The 23,798-nt window shown below is 32.9% G+C and overlaps 1 protein-coding gene across 1 annotated transcript in view; it reads right to left on the bottom strand.

Annotated features, from left to right (window-relative positions):
- The window catches only part of LOC149410528 (scavenger receptor class B member 1-like), a 100,983-nt gene extending 84,919 nt beyond the window's left edge, over positions 1 to 16,064 (bottom strand). The window contains exon 1 of the mRNA XM_089647848.1: positions 15,841 to 16,064. The gene's annotated coding sequence lies outside the window, so the exon portion shown is untranslated. The remainder of the gene's footprint in view (positions 1 to 15,840) is intronic.
- Positions 16,065 to 23,798: the final 7,734 nt, after the last annotated feature.

A 23,798-nucleotide genomic window follows, 5' to 3' on the forward strand; every position in this document is an offset into this window, starting at 1 on the left:
TTAAATAAACTACAGGGTTTTCCATCCAATAAGAGGTGTTGTTTTGATATTCAATCGTAAAAGATCAATGATTTCGTTGCTTGTGTGGCACGTAGCGCCGTATTGTTGAAAGTAAACGTTGTCCAGATCAATACTATCCAATTCCGGCCATAAATAAATCATTAATCATCTCTCGATAGCGCAATCCATTCGCCGTAACTGTTGCTCCAGCCTCACTTTCGAAAAAGTAAGGTCCAATGACTCTGCCGGACCATAAACCGCACCAAACAGTCACACGTTTAGGATAGAGAGGCTTTTCAACAATAACTCTTGGGTTTTCCGAGCCCCAGATGCGACAATTTTGCTTGTTGACGAAGACACCGAGGTGGAAATGGGCCTCATCACTCAAGATGATTTGCATTTGATTCATTCAAGTGAATTTTTATAATTTCAATGCGTTGTTGAAGCGTGTATCGTTCCATTTTTATTAATGGCGTAGTTTAATAACGGGCTATTCAAAATAACACTTCTTATTGGAAAAACCTGTATTTTGATATCCGCACGAAGTTTGTATGGGCACCGACTCCCCGGGAACCATTTATTGGATAACCAACACCTCTGCCATAGGTCAACCCAAGTGGGTCGCTACGTTCGGTGACTTAGCAGGGATGTTAGGATTCATATGATGAGGTTTGTTCGGGTCTTAGTGGCGGATGCATCTGCCCACCAACTGCGTGGCAGGCCAGACCGCGAGAGACTGGTTGAGGGAGACATTTTGATTTCTCCAAAAGGACTCTTTCAAAACATCTCTCCCACTCCGTCACTCCTGGACATACCAACCTCCAGATTCCTATCCACCCTTCATGTTTTTTTCCTTCCCAGATCATCCTCACATTCGTAAAAGCCTCTCAAAACAGCATCCCCAAAGATGACATTCATAGGCCCTGAGAAGAATTATTTTCCTCAGGGCCTCCTGTGTGGAGCTATTGTAAAAAAAAACTTCACGTAGACAACTTTATCTAAGAAACGAACAGGATAGTTAAAGTTACCAGCTTTTAGTCGATGTCAACGGTCAAACACCAAAAAAGTCTGTCAAAAAGAAGTGCGAATTTGCGTGGATCAAAAAACATTATATCATACACAGTGTCTGGAAAGCCAGAGTACAAACGGGGAAATGGTGAATCTATATCATCTACAGTAAGAGAGCCAGTGAGACTATGGCATCCCCGATTCGAGTAGTGGGAGGGGGCGGAGATGGGGGAGAGGAAGGTGGTGAAATAAATAGCTATTTACATCTGGTCACAAAACATACCTATAAGCCATTTCAAGCACTGTTTCGATTCTGAATGGTGGTCTTACACAGAGGTTATACTGAGAGTTTCTTCCACACTGGTACGTGCCGCAAATATACTATATATTATTTTAAATAAATCAATTGTGAAATAACACAAATTAACTAAAAAAAAATTACTTGCGCTCGCCGGGATTGGATCCCGCAATCTCTGGATTGCTAGTTGACAGCCTTACCCCTCAACCACGGAGTCTGTGGATAAACCAAAAAGTCGGATCTATTCTTCAACACAATTAATAATACATTGTACAGCTAATATTAACTAACCCACCTAGCGATATTACTTGCAAAATTTAATCGAAAGAATTCCAATTTCGGACTTACTTTCGGATTTACTCGAAAAAAAAAGATGTACCACAAAATCGACTCCAAATATGATCACCAGAAGACTCACCATTTTCATGCTTTTTTACATCATCACCACTCGGGAGACTCTGAGAACAAAAAATTCTCTCAGGGCTTATGTCATATTTGGGGATGCTGTGTGGAGGGTATTTTTTATGGATAGTCCGGCTGGAGAGGTCAAAGGTCTCCCTCAACCATTCTCTTCCGATCACAGTGGGCACGCCAAGACCTAGACAAAACCCCCTGCTAAGTCATCAAACGTAGCGAACGACTTGAGGTACTACGAGTCTCGGAGCAGCGTGTATTTTTTAAACAGGAATTGGATCTAGAAGGACACCGTCTGCCTACCTTAAGATACTGAGAAACAATAAATTCTAAGTCGATAAGAAAAAAGATGAAAGTTTACACTTCCTGAACATTTCATAGCACGAATAAAAATTAATGTTGTCTGAATTCCATTACTAACGCCTCAAATGCTAGATTCGTTCAACAGAACACGAATTATGGCTTTTGCGAAATATTTTATTACAAATTATTATACTAAACTGTTAGTATTATAATGCACATAGTCTTGATATACTTATAGATGCAAGTATATTATTTTACTAAACTGACAGTATTATAATGCACAAAGACTTGATATACTTATAGATGCGTATATTATTTTACTGAACTGTTAGTATTATCATGCACATAGACTTGATATACTTATAGATGTGAGTATATTATTATACTAAACTGTTAGTATTATAATGCACATAGACTTGATATACTTATAGATGCGAGTATTTTATTATACTAAACTGTTAGTATTATAATGCACATAGACTTGATATACTTATAGATGCGAATATTTTATTATACTAAACTGTTAGTATTATAATGAACATGGACTTGATATACTTATAGATGCGAGTTTATTATGATTTTAATTGTAATTGATATAGCGTGATGTCAAAAAGTATAGATACCCTACATTATTTTGTTATTTCATGAAGAAAAATGACTAATGCTAATTTGTTAAGAATCTCGTAATTTTTTTGTTAATTCCGGTTAAAAACGGGAATGCAGGCCTGGGGGAGTGGGCGGAAAAGAGACGAGAAAGAGGAAAGTTGGGAAGGCTAAAGCCATTTTAAGTAATGTTTCGATTCTAATGGGTGGACCTTCATCAGGGCGATACTGCGATTACGATACCTGATGTTTAAAGCAGAAAAACTAAAAATGATATTTGGACATGTGCTTCTGACAGGAAATTTCAGGTTAATGGTTATTTCAGGTTTATATTGTAAAAAAAATGTATCAATAATAATAATAATAATAATGCAATTATTTTCAGTTAACGACGTCATTTACACCAAGAACTGTATTTACCGGTTTATCGCGAAAAGTTTTTTCTGCCTAGAATTTTTAGGAATTTATTTTTTTTAGCTCGCTACGGAATTTCTATAACATGCTGCTTTTTTAGCTTTTAAATATCCATTTAACGATTTAACTGTAAAAGAATGTCTCAGTCGTCATTATTTTTACTCCATATTATTTTTAAATCACTTATTACGACCCCGCATTCCGAATTTTTACCGTAATATAATATAACCTAACCCAAAACACTTTTTTTAATAAAACTCCTATAAATTTGTAGAGTTGAAAATCGCAAAAACTTGCTTTGAAAATTATAAAAAACACATCTGATTCTGTTATATGTTAAAGGTTTGAAAATATTTACAGTGCTTCTTCAAATGCTACTTATGATAATAATCTGTAGAGATATTATGTTTGCTCTATTTTAAATAATACTTTTGGCCGTGAAAATCATATCTGACATAAGTCATGATTTAAAAAATATTTTCGTCAAAGCCGATTAAGTATAATAGTTTTTTTTATATATTATTGAGCTCCCTTTACCATTCGAATTTACATAACTTCCTTTCAAACAATCTTCTTCTTCTTTTTAAACGCTTACTCCTTGCCCTTAAGGAGTTACTTATTAAAGTTCGCTTCTACGTGTTTTAAAAGCTTTCTTGCTTTTTAAAACATGGTATTACATTGTAAATTTGGCAAATAAGGAACTTGAGTTAACAATATTACGGCTTAAAAAAATTATATTTGTGTTGATTCAATAACAAATATTAACCCCTTTTACGTCCTGGTACGTAGGCACATAAAGTAATAATATTTTAATTTAACGCATTCTTCATAATCAATAAAAAAATAATCGATTTCAATTAAATCAGATTGAATAAAATACTTCCTTGATTCTAGGACTTGATTTAGGAAGGATTAATTTATTCCATAAACATATAATTTTATATAGTGTACATTATAATACATAACTGCATTACATTTGTACTCGTATATATAAAGAGTGTCCGGTAAGTGATGGATTACCGTGGATAGAACCTAAGGATGTTGGTTGTCCATAGTTCTTTAATTAATTGGATTTATATGAATATTTATTAAATTGACACCCCGTGCCACGTCTTCGGTGCCATGGTCATAAATGAAGGAATTTTCTCAGCCTGCTTTATTCAAAATTCAAAAATTTAAACCTTCAACAGTTCTCCACCGATTGCTTTGAAATTTTGACACAACGTTGAATTCGAATACGCGTGTGTTTTTACATACCTGTATTATGTAAATGTCATCTGTAACAGGTAAAAACAGGTTTTTTTGTCACCCTTGGCACGTGAAAACATGATTTTTTTAAACAGCTCCATTTGTTGGACGGAAAAGCAATAAGCGCTATTGTTTCTCTATCTGCACAGACAAACTGAGCCACAGCAATGAGTGGCGGGGTACAGCTAGTATATTAATAGTAAGTGATATTTTCTCCATTATTATCCCTACAACTTTCTTATTAAGTTGATAGTGTTATATTATATTGTTTAATTAGACTTAATATAAATAGTAAAAATTATTTTAATTTTTAATTTTTGTAATAACGATAAAATCTGAAATATTTTGATTATTGAAGACAATATTAGCAATTCTCAAACGAAAATTTCAAATTATGTTTAAGAATTGCTAATATTGTCCTCAATGGGGTATCCCATTAAAATTACAGTTCAACACACCTACAAAAAAGGGATATTAAGTCATGAAAAGTGATGAAACAAAAACTAAATGAAATAGGTTACATAGGTAACTATTTAACATACTTTTTATCACTTTTAAAATGTGTGTTTAGTTGTCATTTTGATGAAATATCACGGAACCGTCGGATCTACCAGATCGGCATTTCCTGAGTAGAAAAATTCAGTAGGTACTCAGTCAAACCGAATCTAATTTAATTTTTCTTAGCTTCAAAAGTAATTTTAAAATAGATGTAGAGATAATGATATATTATCCTCAGTGGGTGAGGATTTCACATTCAAATTAAATTTTATGAATAATCAGAAGTTATTGAAAGAATAATAAATATATTACGTATTTTTTAGCGCAATTGTGTGGTTTCTTGTATAAATGACTTTAAATTTTCACTATTTTGGTGTACACATATTATTATGAGTACGTGGAATTATACTCTGTGCGATGTGTGGGTTTGCTCTAATCACCATACATTTCGGAATAAAGAACGCATTATAAGTAAAATTAATTTTAATAAAACTGAATTATTTGTGTTTTACGGGCATCGTCGTATTGCGAGACACCTACGCTCAACGCAGACCAAAGAAAGGATGAAAATGAACTCTAGCAAATTCCTCACGTAATTTCCCACAACTATTGACACTAGTGTCAAATGGTTCGATGTCAAGTAAAGTTCGCCACGTGTTAAATTATATACATCTTGTTCAATATTCAATCAATGCTATCATCATACATCAGTACCTACGTTTTAAAGGACTCCAAGATCCTATCATGTTCAATGGGAAGAATGTGTAACAAATATTAAGTTCACGTGTATTTTTTGTATTACTTACTATAATTTTAAAGCTGCATATCTTACATATTAAAGAAATTCTGTAGTTAGATGAGAGGCTTATGATTTTCATGTTTTATGCTATTTTTTTAAAATAAATAAATTGAAAAACAAGCAAATTTCTGAATACATAGTGCAAAATAAAGTCGCTATTTGTGTCTGTCTGTTTGTGCGCTTGGTTCTTCTAAACCACGCAACGAATTTTGATATGGTTTACACTATCATTTAGAGAATTTCTTTTGAAAGGTTTATGCATATAATGCATGCATATTTTATTTATAGAAGTAGAGAAAATTCGAGCAAACGCCGGGTACACGTAAGCTAGTCTGAATATATTAAAATTCAGCTAGCGTATGTTTGTGCTCGCAAAACTATTAAATTAGTCAACCGATATACCTGAAATTTTCAAGGATTTTTCTTATTAATGTCAGGAGTGTTTGGGTGGAAGAAGTTGGAGATGGCCGAGAAATACTTAACGCAATATATCTGCCCCGGTTTGAGATACGGACTCGAATTAAAATCGATGTAATGTAGTTACAAAGGATAACAAATTATTGCTTTTTATAATTTGTTATCCTTTGTGCTATGCATAAAATCTTGTCTTATAAACATTAGTTTATAACAAACAAAAAAATTGACAAGTCAAAATATTTCACCAACAAATGTTGATATAATATGTCTCGACGCCATCTAGTGGGAAATTTAGCACTAACGAAGCCTCTCCTACAAAAATAAAGTTGGTTGTTTACAGGTGAAAAAATATAATAAGCAATAATTGTTGATTGAGGTACTAGTACATATTGAATTATTTGACGTGTTGGAAATAAGCCGACGTGGCTCATTGGTCAAGAGCATGTGACCGGATATTAGAAGGTGCGGGTTCAATTCCCGTCGGCGGCATTTATTTTTACTCGGGAGATATTTTCAATTTGTATTTATATTTCAGACGACTAATTATTGATTATAGTTGTGGTTTACAGTAGTGAATGGTGGAAGAAGACATAAGCAGTAGCGAAGCCTTGCGGGGTCCACTAGGTTAACATAAATAATAATAGGTATATATTATTTTCTACAAAAAGTTCATTAATATGTCCATAATCTTATCTGATCTTTGCAGTAGGGGCGTCGCTACTGTTTATATTTGGGATACTAAAAACCTCATAATATTTAATAATATAATATTATGAAGTATGTTAGTTAATTAGAAATCAGTTCGTTACTTGTTTTTTTTTATCGTAGAACAGAGAAGATTAGTACTTCAATATTTAAATCATGTTTAATTGTTTTGATATTCCACACAAAGGAGTGTCAGGAATGTAAAAGAAATCGGGGACTCCCGAGGAACTATCAACTCCTACGTGGCACTACCAAGTGAAACAAAAACTTGTGTCGGATCATTCATCATTCGGAGAGTCTCAAGAGGCGGTCTATCATCTCTGCCTACCACTGCTAAGAAATGGCATGATGGTTAGTTAGTTATGTTATACAAAGAAAACTACGTGTTTGTAGGACTCACAAAAATGAGAGAACGGTGACCCTTGGAGTCATGAAATTTGCACTGTTGAGTTTCAAGATCAACCCGATTAGAAATATGAATCCGTAAGTTCGCCGATTCAAATCCTGGCGTTCACAAGTAATTTTTTATAGTTAATTTGAATTGTTTCACAATTTTATAGCATAATAACCTTTGGAGCACTGAAAATTACAACACGGCATAGTAACCTAAAAAATAATCACTATAACTTCTTAATCGCTCTATAAACCATTTTAATGAAACATCGTAATTATTACATTTTCACAAGTTCTATTTCGAATCCGATAGAAACACTCTTCCTTATTTGTAAAACGAAAACTTCAAGTATTAATTTGAATTAATAAAAAAATTAAATGGGCCATTAATTTTTATTGGATGTTCTACCTAAATTTAACAGCCACGATATTCAATAAATATATTACTGTAAATTAGATTTACAGGTATTGTAATTGTTTTATAAGCGTGCCTAATTTTTTCTTATTTACTATAGTTTTAAATGTATATTTTATTGCCAATATAAGTTAATTGATTGAAAAGCGGTGTTCTTTTGCAAAAAAATTGATGTTATGTTAATTTTCTAGTATTTTGAGCAAAAAAGGAGCGAATTGTTGCTCTATTACAAAATCAAAGAAATATTGACAGTGCGCGGCCTTTTCGACATGAAATAGGTACGATTTTATAGCTTTTCAAACTTATCACAATTGATTGACAGTGCGCGGCTTTTTCGACATGAAGCTGAATTCGATTTTATAGCTTTTCATGCTTATTACAATTGATTGACAGTGCGCGGCCTTTTCGACATGAAGCTGGGTTCGATTTTATAGCTTTTCAAGCTTATTACAATTGATTGACAGTGCGCGGCCTTTTCGACATGAAGCTGGGTTCGATTTTATAGCTTTTCAAGCTTATTACAATTGATTGACAGTGCGCGGCCTTTTTGACATGAAGCTGGGTTCGATTTTATAGCTTTTCAAGCTTATTATAATTGATTGACAGTGCACGGCCTTTTCGACATGAAGCTGGGTTCGATTTTATAGCTTTTCAAGCTTATCACAACTGATTGACAGTGCGTGATCTTTTCGAGATTAAGTTGGGTTCGGTTTATAGCTTTTCAAGTTGTAATGTAATTTTCGTCTTATTGTGTACGTCAAATGTTCGAGAATTCGCCGAGTAACATAAAAATACAGCTTTATTCCGTAAGAAAAGAAGATGGGGTGGTTTTTTGAATTCTCACGGAGACAGACCTTCCTCTTGTTTTGTAGGTCAAATGTGCAAATTATCATTAACCTTGGAATAAAACTGTAGATTTGTATACGAATCAACGCCGCCCGCCCGACGGCAACCCACCTGCCAACCCGTCCACGCGCCACAAACTGACAATCAACTGTATGGAATATAAGATGTCTAATATTACCTTCTCGTTTTTGAATACCAGACAATCGCGTTACAAAAATTAATGTTCCAATTATTTGATCGATAATACCGACTTTCGCAATACTATAAATAAAATAGTACCCTGATATCTATCTATAATGAACGAATAAATAATTACACACAAAATTCTGTCAATCCTTTTCGTAATAAGGTCATAAGATAGACCGTGACATGTATCTTTATTTAACATGACATGTTTTAATATTGGAATTATTGACACTAAAAAATACACAATATTTAATGTTAAATTTGTCACAAAATGTAAATAATTTATTGGGCTTATGGAGGTGGAAAATCCTTGTGAAAATAACAATTAACATTTAAATACGTCTGTACACTGTGGTTTTTAGAGAGTTTTCAAAATCCTATTGACCAAGGAATGCAAGGATATGCCCAACTGTATTTATGAGATGAAGCTTTACGTCACTAATCAATACGATTATGGCATTACCGATACCAAGCTTAACCCAAAACACCAGTTTTTGTAGTTAGGCCCCTGTGATCCTAAGCCCCCGTAATGGTAATGACTTTTTAAAATCCTAGAGAAATTTCTCAGGATTTCGCAGGCAAACTGGTTTATCAAGGATGAACATCATGTAGAGCCGGTTATAAAAGGATATTTTTATACTGAATCGTTTTATAAATTTATGATCTACTTAACAGATCGATGACAACCTTCAGCTAGCAAAACTTATTTTCCTATGAAATCTATTCTTAACTGGTTGATTGTCATCGTGTTAAACTAGTTGTCAAGGGATATTATATGTCACGCTGAATAAGTTGAAGAGGGATCAACGCCAATTGCAACCGGTTGATAAAGGATCTATTTCACATCAAATCTATTGATAAAGGATCTTCTTAAACCGATTGATAAAGACCTTGAAAATGGTAAGTTTGTTGGCACATTATTTCGCCATTTCAAAAATCAACTTTTTTTTACAGTAATACTCAGTAATATCTATTTTTGTTAACAGATATATTTAAAAATGATTTTTTTTTGTCTGAGGATTGATCTCTCCTCTCCAAGGTCTGGCGTCTAACTACCGTGAACTTTAAATATCTGTTAAAATAAAATAAAAAAAACACACATATAAAATCAATAAGAAAAAGCAATAACTCACTATAATAAGATTTATAATGTAAAAAACACACTAGACAAACTGCTAAAAAGTAGTTTATCGGGACTTTCTTTGCCTTATAGTTGTAAAGTGTGTAAAATATTAAAAAAATGTTTTGGATTGAATTGATTGAAGCTTCCTCTCCATGGACTGAAATCAACCGCGCTAAAAACTGAACCAAGCCCCGATTGGGTAGGACCGACATTAATTTGTGTATAACTACTGCAATGTCATCCGATTTCAAAGTATATCCACGTGTACCACCAAAATAATGTGGATATAATGCAATGTGATCGACAGCGAGTATATCTGCCAAGTTTCAGCACAATTGGACGTCGGGAGGTGGGTTAATTTCTGCTTACAAAATTTGCATTAATTGAAATTCAAATACATGTATTTTAAAATTTCATAATGTGATTAAAGTTTTGATCTCATAAGGCTGTTTTGAGCGAGCCATTTGCATACGGGCCGATGACCCATGAGTTTAATTGAGGTGCATAATTTTAGAAGCCGCCACATGAGGCAAATTGAATATACTCGTATCATATTATAATGTTCGTATTGTACAACATTACAACAATTTTATTTTTTTCAAACATGTCACAATATTACACATAAGAAATAATACAAGAAAAGTCCCAATAGACTACTTTGTAGTAGTTTGTCAATGTTGTAGAAGACATATTCATAATGCAACGACGATTTATTTAGTAGATCGATCGATATTTAGTAGCCGCGTTGTAATTGAATTCGAAAAAATAATAAATACTTTTGCCGGATAATCAATATCTCTACCTCTAAATAGTATAAAATAAAGTCGCTATTCGCGTTTGTCTGTTCGTGCGCTTAGTTCTTCTAAACCACGCAACGGATTTTGATAGGGCTTCGAGGAACGAACAAGGGTTGGGATAGCCGTATTTTAAAGGGCTATTCCACACAGATAAAGCATGGGATAACGCCTATGGCTTATGACAGGCGAATGCGATAACACAATTTGTAAGGTTAATTCACAGTCAGCTTACCGGGTGGCGAACAAAATCTGCATCTCTAGAAACATCTGTCAGCACTGGAACGGTGATCGTTGTACGGTAGCACTCGTTATGTTGAATTGGATTGCAATAATTGCGATAAAATACGTTTAAGGGATTATTCCGATAAATAACCGGCGATAGTACACACATTGGTTTTGACAAGATGAACGTTTCAATGCGATTTTACGGCTCACGGCACTCCGTGATTATAGTTGACGTGTGTGATTTCAAACTGTACAGTTCGAAATCTGACCATACTATAGGTCAGCACACGGGCTGTCAAAAGCAAATCGGAGTGACGGAACAACTATCATTTAGAGAATTTCTTCCGGAAGGTTTATGTATATTTTAACGGAAATGTATTCAATTCCTAGGAAATGTATTTAGTTCCCAAAATCGCCTGGAAATGTACACATTAAAATGTATATTATACACATTTCCTAGGAAATCTATACATTTCCCAAAGAGCAATCGGAAATGTAAAACATTTAAGATATCAATGGGTATGCGGGGATAGCGGGGCAAGGGGAGGGTATTGCATCGTCTGATCAGTCGATCGAGCTAGTGCGGCGTAAACATAACCTAACATAACCTAACCTAACCTAACCTAACCTAACCCAACCTAACCTAACCTAACCTATCCTAACCTAACCTAACCTATCCTAACCTAACCCAACCCAACCCAAAAGACTTTCTAAATAGCTTCGGAATTGAATACATTTCCTAAGAGTTGTATACAATTCCTAGATATCATACATTTCCGGTAACATATCCTAAAAAGCATGCATATTATATTTATAAAAAGTAAAGAAAAATCGGTGTTTTGTAATCAAGTCGTAAAAAAATATTTTCGGGCGCCTACATTGCTAACGCTGTCTGAACCTTATGAGATACATCAAAATAATGTACTACGAATTGTATATCTTAAAAAGGCTACTCAACTTCAAAATTTTCCCCAAACCGTTTAAAATTTTCCCCAAACCGTTTAAAATTTTCCGCGCAGCGCCGGATACACGTCAGCTATTATATTATAAAAGTAAAACTCAGAAACGAGTCCAGGTATGATCGAGGGAGTTATATGGTGTGGTAGCCCTCTATCGCCCATCCATGAAGAGGGTTCTCGTTTTTACCTGAAGGGCGTGCTTTTGATCACATAAGGACTGGAAGTTTTGCCCTCTAGAAATTTCTAGAACAGTCCTGAACATTCTAGAGTATTTGAAAGCATTCGACAACATTCCAGAACAAACCCGGAACATTCTAGAATATTCGGAAATAGTCTGGAACGTTCGAAAACTTCTTAATATATAAAAATTCAGCCTGATTATGTCCCGCGAAACTCAAAATTAGTCGACCGAGAGTGAAAATTGTAAAGTTCGTTGTCATTAATGTCAGGAGTATTTAGAGATGTTTAAATGGTACAAGAAGTTGGGGCTGCCCGAGGAATACCCGTAATAAGATATGGAGTTGAAGTAAAGTCTATGTAATGTAGTTTTGTAACAGTAACATTGCGGTATACACTAGTGAATGGTGGAAGAAGTAAGAGGCGTCCGAGAAAGGCATAAATAATATTGGGGGGTCTCTTTATGTAAAGAAGATTGTCTGTGGCGGGCGGTTGAAAATCGGGTTGGCGGGGTGGATTTGATTTATATCCATATCTACAGTTTTATATCAAGACTGATGAAATTTTGCACATTTGACCTTCAAAACAAGAGGAAGGTCACAGTCTACATCTGACTTAAAAAAAACTAAAAAATAATATCCTGGTGAGGGTAAAAATTCTAACGTAAAAAAAACATACAATATAATGAAACAATAAACAATGTTGTACCAGTTAACCGATTAAATAGAGTTATTTTTTACATGAATCACTCGAAAGCTTTACTTGTTATTGTTAACAATAACTACGAACTATTTTAACATGTTTTTTACTCATAAATAATATTCCTCACTAGCAACAACATTTGTAATTATATTTTCATTCAAGGTTTACTTGCAGCAACTTGATGTATTTCTACATATATGTTTATATTATATTATAATGGTTTTTAGTTTTATAAACTTTCACAATATTATGTAATAGTATAGTATCTTTTTCGACTGAGCTTACCGAAGTCCTGTTTTAATAAGAATATCAATATTATGGTACCTACATACCTAAAGAAATTTTGAAGAAAGAATTGTCATTAACGTTGTGACTTTTCTTTCTACAAATTGTTTCATTCCTTTTAAAAATATAAACATTTGGATTAAATGTAGTTTTTTAATTAAAGTTTTGATTAGAGAATAGATGAATTTAATAATTAGATAAAACAAGATAAGTGCTGCAAAGATATGAATTCAATTAATATATTAAAATAAAATATAATGAAATATGAAGCATACAAAAATGAGTCAAAACGAAGCATTAGCACTTGAGTAAAAAAAAAAAAGAATTTATCAAAATTTTATTATTATTAACTCTGGGTAATAAAATAACAGCGCTTGCTCATTACCCATTCTATTGAATTTATTTTTAAATTCGTTGGTTTCTCATTAAAACGTTAACTTTTCTGAGAAAATATTTTAGCTAATTTGTGTGGAGGAATATGTCATATTTACCGGATTTTGTCATTGTATAGTTTATACTAATTAACTCTTACAACTGGCAGGCGGCGTTCCTTTGTTTTTTTTTTTTAAATACAAATCTACATTTTTATTCATAGATTAGGTAATAAGATTTTTCACAATTAACCTACAAATACCGGAAGAAGGTCATCGTTTATTTTAGATTTCGAAAAACCATCCCAATAAACTTTTCCCAACACTTAAAGTAATTAATAAAAATTTGAACACTAAAATAATAACAAAATAAAAGTAATATAAAACTTTGTGTAAATCTCGGGCGACGCCGGGGACTTCAGCTAGTATTCAAATAAATTAATTTTCTGGAAAGACACATCCAAGCAAACCTTGGTTGCGGGGCAAAAAATCAAAAAAATTATATCGAGAATGAGAATCGGTCACTGTCACTTTATTGCAGCTCATTTATTTAAAATCCGAGTTCTAAATAGTTCATTCTTCCAGTGCGGCTGATTTGTTTGTACTTTTGACTATGTCTCCTTAAATCGTAAAAATCATTCTTCCTTCAAATCTTTCTTATTAAAATCACCTTTCAGTCTCCCCTTAATTCCGTATTTGCTGTGCGTTTTTTCAGTTCTATAATAAGAGTATCTTCTGTCCCCTTACCTCAAAATTAAAACGCTCTATTTTAACTGTAATTTATTTTTTTACTAAATATACAAAAACATTACATTAATTTACAAATGTAGATATTTTGAGGCTGATTGCGAAAAACTTGATTGAGAAATTATTTCTCGTATTTGAATCGGGGAGTGGCGTCATTATGGTTTATAAGGTGAAAATTTTCATTAATTGATGTACATAAAATTTAACAAACAGTTGTAATTGCACAAAGTATTCTTTTAGGGTGAATAAAAAAAATTAACGAATAAACGAACTTTAATACGAATATGTACGTTTACCCAAAAATCCAATTTTTTTTTAGGTTTTTATATATTAATCTCAAAAACGAACAACCTCAAATATCACGATTTGACGGGAAATGAACAAAATTCTAAATTTATTTCCAAATTGCCAGTGTCAAGTTACTATGCAATGTGTGATTTCCGATAAATCACTGAATAATTTACGCCAATAATACCTAGGAGATATTAAAATTAATCGGCAACATTAACTGAAAACACCATAATAATTGATTTATTTTCACGTGACTTATGATTATTGAAAGGAGTTTATTCAATGCATCCGGTAAATTAATCTGTAGAAATCAATTATTAATAAAAATATATTTTTGTATCAAAAATATGTTTTAATGACGATTAATAAAGAATGACAATAATGAACTGTTCCGTATTGCTAGAAATTGTCAACTTCAAGTTGAAATTGATTAAAATTTTATTAGGGTCTAGGTTATTTCGTTTCCTTATTGCTAACTAATAACAAAATGTAAAAAAATATTGACTGTCATAATTTGTGAATTTAAAAGAATTGGTTGGTGTTGTACATATAGATCATATACCTAGAATGTATATGAAGCTTTAAAGGTTTTTACAAACATTATTTTTATAGGGGTTTTAAAGATTTAAGTTTTAAAAAACTTATTATATTCTGAATTTGTTTTACTGTTATTACAGCAAGCATATATATTATTAAGGACGGGTTGTTTCAAGGAATTTGAACAATTCATTAAATTTAAAAGTTGATTTTAGAGTTCCCTGAAAGTTTTGTTTTTTTTTTATTTCAGTTTTGTGAAACTACTTGTCAATAGCATATAGCAACAGAATTCGAATAAAACTAGAGAACTTGATGTTGATTTTGAAGGTCTGCGAAGGTTCTATTATAGTTATGTAAATATTTCAGTTTTTTTAAACACCTTGCCAATAATTATATAATAACAGAACATGAATAGAAACTTCACAGATCTTGAAAGTCGTCTTTGAAATGTGATGAATTATTCAAATTCTGCGAAACAACTCCTCCTTATTGTGACACAATTAATTCTTCCTTGAATTTAATGATATATTTTTCAAGGGAAATTAATAAAAATTTAACGACCAATTAACACATTTACAACATAGAACATTTTATTTTACTTAATTAAAAAAATATTAAAATTCTATAATTTATTAAAATAATGCTATGCGACATAATTACCTTGTATGTGATACGATATTTTAAAAATCCTTTCTTGTCTATTATTTCTAACACAACTACCTATAATATATTTGGAAAATATGTATAAAATAGAGACACGCTTAATAGCCTCATTTTTTTAAAAAAAATTTTTATGAATTAGATAATAATGTGAAATAAGTATGTCAGTTCCCGAAAATGGATAATAATACATTTTAGTAGATATTTCGTTAAAAAAAATATAATTTGACTTAGCCTTAAATTTTTGACATCAATAACAATTTATCATTTTTTGAAATGTGTAATACCTATAACTTTATTCTGTAAAAGCATATTTTCCTAATTTTCATCTAGGCGAGTCAAGATATTTTTATTTTTTACGTACAACAAAACTAGTACAGTGATAATTAAAAAACAAAATTAAAAATTAAACATCTTACCCTAATATTCCAAAATCACTCCACACACAACAATAAAAATTCAACGAAAATTTTAATTTCGCAATGTAAATATTATAAAACTCTCACATTTAAATCTTGAAAAAAATATTGCACTTGAATCGTTCGAAATACAAAAAATTTAAACCGCGGGCTAAAAACGTATTTTAAATTTCGAATTCGAACGTCAGGTTTGAACCGAACGCGCGAAAAACCGAACCGCGCGCTTCGACGCTCGAAATTGAAATGACGGCCGGGCATAGATAACACCTTGTAAAAAGGCATTCAATTCTAGTACAATTAATTTATTATTATATGTATGTAACTATGTATATAGTGGAGTGCATACCATATCAGAATGCTGTTTGATATTTAATAATATTATTACGTTGGAGAATAATGATTACGATAGACTTTTATTAGATTTGATGATCACTTGGGAGAAATGTTTTACGCACTTGACTTTGAGTTAAAAGGTCGTGGGTTCAATTCCTGTCAAGTTCAATAATATTGTAATATATTGTAGGTAAATACTTTTTAATATTACGATCATGATTTTTTATATAAAGTGAGTAATAAGTGGAAGTTATCTTTTTTTATCTTTTGATTGTAATTTTATGAAATGAAATAAACGTTTTCTTTTTATCTATTTGAATATGACAAAAGGTTATTTCTGCCCTAAGCCAGATGTTACACGTCCTCCCCCGTTTGTGAAGCGGAGAGAAATGGGAAGGGTAATAAAATGGAGGACATAAGGACCCTATCTATTCAGATCTAGTCACTAAATGTTACAACACACTGTTGTGCTTTTCAATTATTGTCAAATTTAAAAAAGATAAACGTTTTTTTTTCTGCGCTACACGTGCACATAAAGTAGGTTAGTACCAAAGATATTAGAAGAACTCTAATATCTTTGGTTAGTACTTATCAAAATATATTTTTTTAAATAAAAAGATCGAAGAAGTGGATGTTTTTTAATGTATTTTTTATTGCCATCCCTAGCGTGGTAATAATTAGCCACAGTGAAATAATAACAGATCTTGAATAGAACCTTCACAGAACTTGATTTTTAACATTGGAATTTGATGGATTGTTTAAATCCTGCGAAAGAACCCGTCCTTACTCTACTTATTGTTTTGCATGAATTAAATCCAATTTCTCGGAGCCTGACGGACTGTCTCCCCAGTTGAGGAATATTATTATAATGACGGCCTCTATGGTCGAGGAGTAAGGCTCTCGACTAGCAATCCGACGGTCGCGGGTTTAAATTCCGGCGTGCGCAAGTAAATTTTATTTGATGATTTTGAGCTATTTCACAAATTATTAATTAAAAATAATATAGAGTATATTTGCAGCACGTTCCGGAGTGGAAAATACTCTCAGTATCACCCTGGTGTAAGACACCATTCAGAATTGAAACGTTGCTAAAAATGGCTTTAGCCGTGTTTGACGACCAGATCTGAATAGCCAGTAACTCTCCCCCCACCTTCATCTTTCCCATCTACTACCCCTCCTCACTACCTTAAGCCTCACAACATACCCCGATTGCGCATAGTCTCAGTGGCTTCTGGCGGTTGGGAGCAGTTGGGACTCTTGTGCGGTTTTAACGTGAAAGAAGTTACGAAAAAAGAGAGAAATAAGGAAAGTAAATTATTGAGATTGAGAGGTAGGTACATACCTAGATATTCAGATATGAGCTAGCTATAGGGTATCACGTTGAAGCCATATGAATGAATTCCTGATTACTCGCCTACCTCAAACGGAAAATATCTTGCACTCCAATTTAAAACAAACATATTTGGGCTTCACTGGTTTCGTATCCTCGACCCCTTGGGCCGGAGCCAAGGATTTTACACTCCACGGAGATCGTCAATCACCGCTCAAATTCTTAAAAAATGGTTTTGTACAAATAAATCGATTCATAATAAAAAATAACAGGTATTCTTTTCCTTTGAAACATTGTGTTTTTTGTTTCTACTTATTTACGTTATTTTCGAAATCTAACCAGACGTCATCCACATTCGAGAGATTACCTAATTAGAGAGATTACCCAATTCGAGAGATTACCTAATTCGAGAGATTACCTAATTCGAGAGATTACTTAATTCGAGAGATTACCTAATTCGAGAGATTACCTAATTCGAGAGATTACCTAATTCGAAAGATTAACTAATTCGAGATATTACCTAATTCGAGATATTACCTAATTCGAGAGATTACCTAATTCGCATTCGATGTTATAATAACTTCGGATGGTGGAATATCGTTTGGATAGATATTTGAAGGTTTTAAAAATAATAGATTATTTCAAATATTAATTTTTTGGATTATTATTGTAAATAAAAAATCAAAAAATTTATTAATTAAAAAAATGGATCTACTTCGTGTGGTCTAATATAAACATAGTAACATTTTTACGTTTCAATTTTTTAACCCCAACATTAACCCCACGCAGGAGGCCCTAAGGATAATTTCCCTCAGGGCCTATATCACCTTTGGGGATGCTGGGTGGAGGGTCTTTTTTAAGCAAAGGAAATGTCCAGGAGTGACGTATGTCTAAATATATCCCTCCCACTGTGGCACTGAGCAATGGGTCGAGATACCAGTTGGAGAGGTCAAAGAATCTCCCCAAACAAGCCTGTCCCGACCCAGCTGCTTGTGGGCAGGTGCATTCTTAATACACCTCATCCTATGAACCTGGGCACCCCTGCTAGACCTGTGGCAGTGGTGTTGGTTATCCAATAAATGGTTTCCTGGGCGGCGGTACCCAAAACCGCCTCCCAAATCTTACTTAATTTTTATTACATACATAATTGTTACACTTTTCTTTGAATTTTCTTACACCAGGTACATTTTTAATTTCACTAGGAACTAAGCTATGCATTTGGATTCCTTTATACAGTAAATAATGCTGTGTGGTATATTGATAATTTTTTTAAAGTTCTTATGTTTTCTTTCTGTCTTGTATGGTGTATGATTAAGTCTTTATTGAACTGTAGTATGTCTCTAAAGTAAGTTGGTAATACATTGTTAAAAACTAGATAGATAAAAATTAAAACGTTATAGAAAATATTTAACACTAATAACACAGACACAATGGTCTACTGTATTGGTTTATATTTAATAGCTTCTGTTCAAAATTTGTTTCTTTCTGCATTATTTGGAGTGTTTTAAAGCTACGTACATTTAGGCCAGTGCAATTAGCGCCAAAATAACATGTCATTGGTACCAATTATTATACTAACTTTTATAACTTTGTAACTATTGTCATCTATCTAATTATATACTGTTTGTTTCTGCAATAAACAAAAATAAATAAAATAAAAAGGGAGTCGCGATCGAAGTAATTCCGGCAGTCCCAATTTTTTTATATGTTATACAAACTGATCCCCTGATGTAAAATCTGAGTTTCCGACCTTGGCGCACCTGTGCTCGCGCCGCCATTTTGAAAAAACTGGCCGAAATCGGGCCAAAATCTAGTTTTTCCCAAATACCTCATTTCCAATGCAAATTTCGGCTAAAATATATACAAGTATAATAGAACATAAAATAACCTACAACTTTTCTGAAAACAAATTTCTTCTATCTCTAATAGGTACCGAGGTAGAAGGTCGTAAAGGTGCGTATATTTTTGAAAAAACAAGTTTTTTGCGCGACTAGGTTTGGTTTTTTATAAATACCTCGTTCCCAGTGGAATTACATGAAAATTTTATTGATACCAATTATGTAAAACATAAAATTTCAAAAAAAAGCTGTGCAGTTTTTATGTTTATATAGTTTTTTTACCGATATAAAGAATAAACAAATCTAGGTAGGTACGCACAGAAAATCTATCACGATTTATTATCACGTTATTAGATTTTTGTTTGCATTTTTAAATACATACATCTATAAATTTACTAGAGAGCCCTTCGGTATGGGGGGGGGGCTACCCCCAACCCTTCTACTCCCCCCCACCGGTTCCTTTCAGTTGCCGCGTGTCACGTCTTGAGCCTGGAGCGGAGCTTCACAGCGTCAGTGTCACAGCAGCGTTCAGTGCGAAATGATTGCCGATATGGAAAAGAAAAGCACTAAAGGGGTGGAAAGAGCACGGCGTGCCAGAGTTACAACTTCTGCTGAAGTTTTGTTTTTTGAAAGCATGCACCCACAAGTGCCACAGGAAAAGTTTCTGGGAAATGAGAAGAACAAGTCTCGTTTTATTTCCCTACTCAGAACCTCATTTGCACGATCCCATATAACGACAGTACAATCTGAAGAGGATGCTGACGTTCTCATAGTGAACACAGCAAATTCGTTGTCATCTCAACATGATGTAGTCATAATCGTTGGTCAGATTATTGATCTGCTGGTACTCCTCACAGCTCTCTCACCTCCCAACGTATATTACCAAAAAGTTGGAAAAGGTAAATCACCTAACACGTTGTACTCGAACAAATGTTTTTAACACATTGAAATAGTTGAAAACATTTTATCCCTTCATGCCATAAGTGGTTGCGATACAACTAGAGCTCCGTTCGTTTAAGGCAAACACAAATTTTGTAATATTCTTCTCAAGAACCACTCAGTGAATGAACTTGTTCGTGTAAATACACTAATTGAAATAAATAAATAAAAAAATAAATACCTACACTTGAAATAAAGACCCAAAAGCAAAGACAGAAACAATCACTTTGCCTGTCGAACAACTATTTGCACCTTTGTATGGCGGCAACGAGAAATCAAATTTGGAAAATTTAAGGTACATAATTTTTGTCAAAGGAGTAAAAAAGAAGAAATTCAATTTATCCAGGCTACTACTTACCAAAGATGCAGTCCAGCAACACGCTTCAAGAACATACTTGCAAGTGCAGACTTGGCTTGGTCACGATAAAGATCCGACTGAATGGGGGTGGAAAAAGGATGCTGTTGGGTTACTTACTCCAGTAACAATTTTGAAGGAAGCTGCACCTCAGGCCTTGCTGAACTTCATATCATGTCAATGCAAAAAAGGTTGCGCTGGAAAGTTCACCTGCAGAAAGTCGGGTTTGAAATGTCCCCTACTCTGAATTCATTGCAATGGCAACTCCTGCGAGAATGCTGTAGAAGCCTTCGTTGATGACGATGACGAGGAATATGATGACCCAGTCGCCACAAATTTGGGTGATAAGACAGTGGAAGAAGCTATTCAGGGCCAAAAACTATAGTCAAGGGCTCGTACTTCTGTCTAAACTAATCTACCCTTAATTTTATTTTTTTGTTATGCTGACAACTTAACTAATAATGAAAAGAATGTCAATAAATGTTAATTTTACGAAAATACCATTTTTTTAATTTTTTTATGTACCTTATCATCTTAAATGTATGTTGTGATTACGTTGATAGGCATGTCAGACCAAGCTGCGAGCACAAATGTAGTGGCTGGGCCTATTTTAATGGTCTTCCCATTGGGAATGTATGGCGACCGATATTCTGAAATAGTCTATCTACTATATTTATAGCGAGGTCTGACAACGTTGTATTCCAATATACCTGTATTGTGTAGATGTCACCTGTGACAAGTAAAATAATAATTTTTTTTTTAAAAAAACAGCGCCATCTGTTGTACCTAAAAGCAACACGCGCTATTTTTTCTCTTTCTGCACAGAGAGACACCACATCTATACCACAGAAACGCGTGGCGGGGTACAGCTAGTGATATAATATAATAAATATTTTTTGATATTACGTATCAAACGACGGAAATGAATGCCATGATTAGTTTCTTAGGACGGGTTGTTTCGGAGAATTTGAACAATTCATCAAATTTCAACGTTCATTTCCGGGTTCTGTGAAAGTACTGTTCAAGTTCTGTTTTAATTTCAGTTTTATAAAGCATCTAGCCTATAATGATATAATGACAGAACTTGAACAGGACTTTCACAGAACCCGGAAATGAACGTTGAAATTTGATGAATTGTTCAAATTCTCCGAAACAACCCGTCCTTAGAATAGGCACTGCCTATTTAGAAAAGAATGTTAACCAGGCCATAATGAATTCAAGCCTGTTTTACTTATTATCCTAGACGTACATTATATTTTTATTTTTTATATTACATGTCTTGTGCACATATCCAATATCATATTACATTAGTTGGCCTAATATGTTACTTATACATTTTGAAATGTACAATAATAAATATTAAAAAAAATATAAATTGGGCCATTCTGCGCTTTGTTCCTGCGATGAACGAATTAGTGCAATATGTAGGTACGTATTACAAACCAGTTGCAACTATGAATGATTGCTGAATCTCCACCGCGCCGCGCCGTGTGGGAAACAGCATTGGGATCAACTAATAAACCTTTGCATTAAGAAAAATTAGAACATAAATACAGTACTAGATTCACGCGCAATGACGGGTTAATAGTTCCGAAATTTAATAATAAATACGGACAGAGAACGTTTGAATACAACATACCGAAGATATTTAATTTATTACATGACACTATAAAGCAATGTAAATCTATGAATAAGGTTAAATATATGGTGAAAAATTGGCTATCGGAAAAAAAATATTTATTTTAATATGTATGAAAAATTGTATGAAAAAATTGTTAATTCTGTAGATATAAGATGTAAATTATAACTTTAAAAAATGTATTTGAAACTAACTTTAAGCACCTCTTGACAAGCCAATTCAATCGGCTTAGCAGGACTTGTTTGTTGATATTATGTATTAACTATTTATTCAATAAAAAAAAAAATTACAACAGTATAAGAAAGAGTAAAAGATGGGCAATCCAAAACATAAAGAATTTAAACAAAAATTATTGATTAATTTTCTGTACCATCAATTCAAATGAGAGTTTTCACGATCAGAGAAATACACCTACAATTTTTTTTCGTGAAACAGTTTTAAGGCGATGCACTACGTCGTGTAATATTTTGAATCGAGCCGCTATCAATAACGCACCTTACGAAGATGGCGATAAGGCTTAAATTTCCGCTTAACACCATCCACCTGTTTTGATTTATGCAAGAAAAAAACATGGCCAAAAAGTGCCTTTTATTTTATTTTGTGGATTTTCAGGCATAAATATTTTTTTTTTTCGTTCATTTTATAAGTAACTTAATTTTTCACATTATAAAATAAAACCATAACCGAAAATGGGTTCCTAAGTAGGAGATTTTGAACTTTAAAGCAGTTTTCATAGGCCTTATACATTATTTTTTCATGGGCTTATAAAAAAACTTATCTAAAAAATACTCGATTATTTCAATGGCCAAGATGTATTCTACTCGCAGTATTTAATTAAAGCATCTGAAACATTTCTAGGCGACCAAATTGTCAAACCAAAAACACACGATTTTGCATTACTACGTAGTGCATCGCCTTAAGTGAATAATAAATCGGGGTGAATATTTTAAGATAATCTTTAAATACAAATTCAATAAACTGTTAGATATTATGAATAATACTAATAAAACTTAATTCATTTGTGAAAAGCTGTATTTATTAAAAAAAAAGTCCTAAATTAAAAGTTAATTTTAAAATTCTGTGAAAGACTTTTTCAAGCTCTGTTATTATTTCAGTTCTTTCAAGCAACTAGCCTATAGTGATATAATAACAGAACTTAAATAGAACTTTCACAGAACCCTAAAATGAACGTTGAAATTTGATGAATTATTAAAATTCCCCAAAACAACACGTCCGAAGAGATTTGGCAATAGAGAAATGACAAAAAAAAGTTTTCAAATTGAAATATCTCTAATATTTTACTTCTAAAATCAATTATTGTTTTTAATAAAAACAGAGGTTTCCTGTACCTTTCAAAGTACCTACCTAAACCTAAGAACATATTATAAAAATCATAGTGAAACAAATAATAACTACAGTTGATACGTACATACAAAAACTGCATATTTAATACTTAGGCAAAATTTTTGATTGGGAATCATAAATAAATTTTTCTTTTTATATATATATATATAACTACCCACT

The sequence above is a fragment of the Hesperophylax consimilis genome, chromosome 27 (genome assembly GCF_061612785.1).
Source record: "Hesperophylax consimilis isolate HC1 chromosome 27, BYU_Hcon_1.0, whole genome shotgun sequence".
Taxonomy (NCBI): Eukaryota; Metazoa; Arthropoda; class Insecta; order Trichoptera; family Limnephilidae; genus Hesperophylax; species Hesperophylax consimilis.